This window comes from Nannospalax galili, unplaced genomic scaffold, assembly GCF_000622305.1.
Source record: "Nannospalax galili isolate Female #2095 unplaced genomic scaffold, S.galili_v1.0 scaffold1205, whole genome shotgun sequence".
Taxonomy (NCBI): Eukaryota; Metazoa; Chordata; class Mammalia; order Rodentia; family Spalacidae; genus Nannospalax; species Nannospalax galili.
In genome coordinates this window covers 433,622-441,522 of record NW_008354017.1, presented here as the reverse complement: position 1 = coordinate 441,522, position 7,901 = coordinate 433,622, and positions in this window count along the sequence as shown.

The window sequence follows — 7,901 nt, the reverse complement described above, 5'->3', positions numbered from 1 at the left end:
AGTATTATAATGCTTAAATAAATATATAATACTTAAGTATTACATAATGCATAAATAAGTATAATAATTACATTTTAATTCCTGAAAAACATTTTCCAACTATTAAAATATATGTACATAAAACAACTATGAAATCTAATATACCCAAATTAATATTAATTTAATTTAAAAGATAATATAGTTAAACAGAAACTGTGTCAGATCTCAAAAAAATGAATATTATTCCTCTTGTTACAGTATAATTTTTGTGAAGGTTTTTTATTTTTTAGTTTGGTGAGATAATACAGCTGTGTACAGTATATTATCCTTATCCACATCTGTTCCTTTGAAAGACTGATGCACTTTTCCTCCCCACTTATCCTGCCATAAAATGTCTCCCACTCAACTGATTCAAAGGAAAACAATTACATACTCAATTACCAACACTTCCCCCACTAAACCTGGAATAATTAGAAATTTTAACTGAATAAAATATTTTTGTACTTAATAGATACTTAATATTGGAATTCCAAAACATCCAGGAAACTTTACTATATTTCTTAAATTCAAAGTGGCCATCAGTATTAAGATATATAATTTGTGGTTTGTAATGAGGAGATATCTGATGCCATGAAGACATAAGATCGCAGCATACAGATCACTTAGAACTCATGACCTGAAGCCTGAAAATTCCCAAATTAAAGCTCTGAGAATTGATGTGATCAGCTCAGTTTTTCTTATCAAAGGAGGTAAAGCTCAAATTTTAAAATTCAGTTTTCTTTATGTGTTAACATAAGAGCATACTCATGTTTATGTATGTGCATGGCTCAAAGTTTACCATTTTGTAGTAATGATGAAAAATTATGAAGGAAGAAATGTGTTGGCCATTAAAAGAATAGAATGTCAGAAAACTATCAATACAGACACTAGAGAGAATTTAGATCGTGGATTTAGAAGCACATATCAACAGAAATACCAGTTGTTCCAAAATAATATTAAACTGAATTATATTTGCGGATTTGTATTCATATTTGTATCTTTGTCAAACTGATTAGTGGTATCTTACAATCAAAGATACAATGTAAGCAAAGAAAAAAGAGCCAGATGAAAGGATAATTCATAGACAGAAGATAACAGATTAGGAGCACTGCCTCAGCAGAAGTTAATGTACTTCAGCACCACACGTTTGACTTCACAGGCAACTAAGTTACAAGATCTATATTAATTACTTTTATCATTACTTTAACTGTACAGGACAAAAAGCAACTTTAGGGAAAAAGAAATTATTTTGGTTCACAGATTAAGACGGGACACTGTCCATGACAGCAGGAAAGAAGTACAGTGGAGCTGTTGTAGGCTCATCACATTACATCTGCAGTCAGGAATGAATGGTGGTGCTCCTTTTGGCACCTCTGTTTCTTTTTCAAGCCGTGTTATTCATCCAAGGACACCAGTCCATGGGATGGTGCCAACCACTTCAGGATGGGTCTTCCCTACTCATTTAAACCTCTCTGGAAACACCTTAAAGGCAAGACCAGAGTTGTGTCACTTAGTAATTCTAAATCTTCTCAAATTGATAACTGAAATTAATGACAGCTGCTTTACAGAAGTCATGGTTCCCATGCCTCCTAGTGAATGAAATTTATTTATTAAAGTATAGATAGACACTGCTGATAGTAAAATGAAGCATGAACTTCATAACAGATACATAGGGAAGAACAAACTCACTCAAAGTTCCTAAAATTTACTTCTTTTACATTGATGCACTCACTTCTGTGTTCTATGTCAACTTTAATATACTGCAAAGAATTGACTCTGTGGACTTGAAACTGGATTTAGACATTCTTGGATATCACATTCATTCTAGTTAAGACCACTGTCGATGGCATAGATCTAATGCAATTTTAGCCTTTGAGGGGGTCTTTTTCTTGTTCATCAATGTCATGCTATGCTCTGAGCCTACTCATCCCTTTCCCCTGGGTGACTCTACTACTGCTCATAATAAAAATATTTGTGGTCCACCCTCTCATGTTTGAAAATAGTTATTCTCTCAAAGTGTGCTATCTCAGTAGATACCAAAAAGAAACAGACACAGTGGGACATATAAACCCCAACTCCCTTTGAAATTTTGTGAGACGTTCTCTATCCCGACATTATCTTTTCTCTCATAAACCACAAGATGCCATTCTCTCCTTCTCTTCTACATGGTAGTTGTGAATATTAAAGTTTCAGTTTTAAGCACAGTGTTTCTGGGAAGTGAAAAACTCAGTGCTAGAGATCTTCAGTTTATACATTTTTTCTTACTAATTTACTGTGCTTGACTCTCTTAGATATACTTTTTTCAAAAGTCTAAGTGACCTGTGCCTAGCACCAAGATTTTCATCTTACAACCCATGTCTTCTAAGGGTAGCATTATTTGCTAAAAGAAGACACTTCTGTTTAAACTCCTTTATTACTCTTTAAAATTACGTTTTAGTTATGTTGTAATCTAATGGAGTTTCAGAAAGCTTTTTCATGCATCTGTAGCTTTGGTTAACCCAAATTTACTTTTCATTTCCCCCACAACCTACTCACATCCCTACTTAAATCCTTAGCTCACAGGTTCCCTGCCACCTGTCCATTCCTGTTTCTTATTATTTCCTTTGTTGTTTTCTTTTTTTCTTGAGTTGTAAGATAGTAGTTCTCACATAGCTTCTTCATGCATACTTCAGTTGGGTTAAGCCTGCCATATGCCCTTTCACCATCCCATCACTTCACTATCTGCTTGAACATTTCTTCACCCAGTATCCTCTCTTTCTACTTTCATTTAAATAATTAACTATCTTCTTTCCCTAAATACATCCTTCATCCATTGGTCCATCACAAGTTTCCTGACTTCCACATATACTGTAGCTAAATACAGAAAACACAAGATCAGAGGTAACACCCACATATGGAGAGAACATAGGGTGTTTGTTTTTCGTAGCCTGGGTAAAATCATGCAGCATGAGTTATTCCAGGTCCAAATTTGTTAGCAAATTTCATGATTTAATTTTTACCACTGAATAATATTCCATTGTCTATATTTACCACAGTTTCTCATTCATCGGGTAATGGACAGTAGGTTGATTCCACTTCCTAGCAATTCTGAATATAAAGGCAACAAACATGGATATTCAAGTATCTTTGCAGTACAATATAAAATCCTTTGGGATATGTGACCAGAAGTTTCATAGCTTGATCATATAATAGTTCTATATCTAGGGGTTTTTTTTAAACTTCAGACTGATTTCCAAAGTGACTACACTAGTTTACACTCCCACCAACAGTATATAAGGGTTTCCATTTCACCATATCCACATCTGCATGTGTTGTCATTTGTATCCTTTATGATGGCTATTCTGACTAGGAGGAGGAGGGATCTTAAAGTAGTGTGATCTTCATTTCTCTTCTCAACTAGGATGATGAACACATTTTTAAAATTTTTAATGGCCATTTTTATTTCTTCTTTTAAATACTTTCTGTTCAGAGCCATAATCCCATCTTTTAATTGGGTTGCTTTCATTATGATTAAGGTGTTTTTTTTTTTTTTAGTTCTTTGGAAATTCTAGACACTAATCCTCTGTCATCTGCATAACTCTCCAAAGACTTTCTCTCATTCTGTTTTATACCTCCTTACTCAATACACAATTTCCTTACTGGTTACCACTTTACAAGTTATTGCTCAGGGAAACCCTAGAGGCCCATAAAACAAGACCAGTTGTCATCATTGCTCTTGGTTTACCCACCAGAATTTAATGGAAAGATCCTATTGATGAAGACACCAAACACTTGCACTGCAGGACATAGAGAAACCAATTATGAAATGACTAGGAAACTCTTTCTGTGTAAGCTAGCTTGTATAGTACTGCGAAGTCCTGTGCAGGCTGCTGGGGGAAAAAAAAGAGACATCAACAGTTTTAGAGCTGGATGCTATATGGAATAACATCTCTCCAGACAAAATGTACCCACTGGTACAATACTGAGAAGACCATTTATGGGAGAAAGAAACTCATCTCTTGATTGGATTTGAGGCCTGTTATAAAGATGGTCAAAACCAATAGCTAGGGAAGTCACAGGCCCCAGGAGATAACTTACTGTTTTTTTTCTAATGTTCAGGTTGTGAAACTGTCTTCTAAATAGTTATGTTTATATCCATAGATTTGTGCTGGTCTCAATCCTGGTCAGAAAAGCTTCATTTAGCAGAGGGAGTTGTTAATTCAGAGACTCCTAATGCTTGAAAATGCTGAGAATAAGCCGCCACTAGCCATAGATGGAAAATCTATATCACCTCCCCAGCAAGGCTCCGGGAACATCTCAGAAAAGGGGGTGGGCAGAATGTAAGAGCCAGAGAATGGAAAGGAGCTCTGTGAAATGCTCACCTCTGGACATGACAGGACAGTTAAATGCTAAATGCACAGAACCTGCAGCTATCCATACAATACCGCTGCAGGATAAAGAGCTAGAAGGTCCAGCTGTAGATGGGAGGGACTCCCAATGTCCCACATCGACCTGTGGAGCTAATGCCAATTGATGGCTGTAGAAGGGGAGGGAGAGCCGCTTTTATTTTAGGGGGACGTGTTCATGAGTAGGTAGCCCACGAACCAGTGATTTCCTCATCCACATGAACATATGGACAACACTAAATGGATTTAGTGAGTTATAAGAAAAAAATAAAAGTTGTGAGAGAAATGAGAGATATGGGGCGGCAGAGCTGGAAGGATGAAGTGAGGGATAGCTAATGAACAAGGCACATTATGTATGTGTTTGCAGTTTTCCAAAAAATAAAATAAGAGCAGGGCGTGGTCACGCAGGCCTTAATCTCAGCACTCAGGAGGCAGACATATCTGAGTTCAAGGCCAGCCTGGTCTACATAGTGAGTTCCAGGACAGCTGGAGCTACAGGGAGACCCGGTCTCAAAAGACCGAAAAATAAAATAAACAAATAAATAAATAAATAAATAATAAATAAAATAAGAAAAATAGACTAAGTATTAAGGATAGTCAAAATAAAGCTTTACTCATTTCTAGTTGTTGTGACACTAGACCTGGAATACAGTTTTACTATTATTTTATCTAAGGTCATTGGAATTTACTTATGGAATGCACAGAAAATAGAAAAAAGTAAGTTTCTCTAGAATTTAGACGATGGGAACGTATCAAAATTTTCTTAACTTGTCTGATGCTCTCATTCTTCTTTCTCGCTCATAAAATATAAATAAAACCTACCACTATAACCCTTTAAAATGTATAGTTCAGAAGTCTCAAAAGCATTCACATTGCAGTATAATTGCTGTCACCCGTTGACATAATATTTCCATCATCCCTAACTGAAATCCTTTGCTCATCGATTAATAACCCCCCTCTTCTCCATCTTAGGGAAACTCTATAGGGCCTTCTATCTCAGTGGATTTGAAAACTCATATAAGAGAAGTGATCTATCCATTGTTTGTCCTACTCTGTCTGCTCTGTCTTGTAGTCTGATGCTTCCATATGAATGTGTGTTACAGCATGTATCAGAACCTCATTCTCTCTTATAGTGTTAGTTTTACTTAAGTGAAAATATAGCTATGTTTGGCAAAAACATGAAAGGAGTAAACACTAAAAGAAAATTTTATTAATGAATTAAATGGACAGTAAATTAAGGTAGAAAGAGATAGAGATAGGTGTGGGGGGAAATAAAGAGCTGAAATGGAAATAGCATATGAACTATAAAGTGAATTTGAGCATGTCTTCATTTATGGTTCACATTAGATACAGATCTTTGTAGAGTTGCTGGTCTGTTTGAAAATGGAAAAATAATGACAACCTCTCTTTTGTAAAAACCAGGTTTTTCTATTAAAACCCAGTCATATGAATCATGTCACTGCTATAAAACAAAGCAGTTAACAGTAAGGACAATGATTGCCAAGTTAAACATAAAGGTTGAACTCTATCCACATCTTCCCACACTCTTAGAAGCTTATTCCAGTGTTAATTGCCTGTGAGTTTCTGATGACAGGACTTGGCCCACCAATAATTCATTCTCAGAACGATTAGCAGACTCTAGAATCCACACCAACAATTGACATTTGAGATCATGCCCATCAGTAGGAAATCAGTCCAAAGATAAAGATTAATTTCATCTGCAGGAGAGTTAGGTAGTTACTGGATTTGGTTTCTCAAAAATAGCTCTAAGTTTACAAACTCAATGTGGAAAACCAAGTGGTAACCATGAATGACTTAACTTATTTAGGACACAAATAATTTATTTACAAACTTAGTTTATGTTTTCCATGTTTGAAGTATATGAGGCAAATACATCAAAATTAAGGTACCATAAATATCGCAGAATATTTTCTTGGTATGGACACATCTCTACCTGGAGATGACAAACTTTTGTTGTTTCATGGATAATTAAGGCTTTTTCAAATCATACCACACATATGTATAGATAAACATAATACTATAGAAACACATTGGAAATTGAAAGACAACCTAGAAGATTTAACATTCAACTGAAACTTCCACATCACGCACAACTCTAATTCTACAAACCATCAACCCCAGCCTTGAAACTTTCACGATTACCTGAGGTTCCCTTCATAGCACAAGGATAAGATTGGAAACCCCTCTTACTATTGAAATGATTAAGCTGTTGACACTATTTTGTGAATCCACTCATCTGTTCTGGGGCCTAAAAAACTGCTTTGAGTATCAGAGACTAAACTCCCTGAACACTCTTTGATTTGGTGTACATCTTGACCCTAACATAGCAAGCTATGTGCCATAGATTCCACTTGTGACCTGGCTTGAATTTCCACAGTCTAATTTCCAATGCAGGTGATCATAGGTCAGCCTTGGATTCCTAAATATCAAATAAACACCTGGACACATAGAAAATCCTAAAATACTGTCTCCCTACACTTGGGCCATCAGTTTCCCGTTAGGGTTTGATATCCTGGCATTTCATTTCAAAGCTTGCAAAAATACTAGCTTGATTTATCCATGTTTGTTTCACCATTCACATTTTGACATATATATAGTTTGCTCCAATTGTTGCTTCTTTCCATGAAACCCAAGTAAAAGCATTGAACAGTAATCAAGACACAGCCTGAATGGTGTTCTATTTTGAAAATCTCCCACCAAACAAAGTATTCCATTGCCTTTAAATTCAGCTTCACTCAAGATTTCAAGACAAAAACAGAAAGCAGTTAGATGTTTTCATCAGATTCTAACATTAACAGAGTTCTTGGTCCCCTCTGAAACCTTGTGAGCCGAGTTTTTATTTTCCTTTCTATCAATATTCTGGTGTTCCACACTCCTAGTAGAATATCTAATTAGACTCTGATTGTGACATTCAAGGATTCTCTAATTCACACCTGCAAACTTTTCTGCATTCCTTCTACAAAGCAGTCTCAATGGCTTTCAAACCACATAGTTTATTCAGAGCAACATCTCAACTTTTGAATATTTATCTCCTGTTTAAGTTACTTTTCTCAAGGCTGTGACAAAAATATCTGAAAAAAGCAGCCTAAGGAGGGGGAGTTTATTTTGCCTCAAGCTAAAGAAGGAATTTGGGCCACCATAGCAGCATGTTATAGTGGCAGCTGATCACATTGTATTAGCTGATCACTCACTGCAGTCTAGAAGCAGAGAGATGAATTCTGGTGTTCAAATACTTTCCACCTAGTTCCTTTTTATTCATTCCTGACTTTAGACCATGGGTAGTGCTGCCCACATTCAGAGTGAGACTTCTCTTCTCTTGGAAATACCCTCACAGAATCTCCTAGGTGATTATAAATCCAGTCAAGTTGACATAGAAGACTGTCACAAGTATATTTTAAACATTTGTTCATAGAATTAAAAAAAGCAAATTGAAAATTTGGAGGGGTGCTTATTGTTTTCTGACAGGCTCTCTCTAGT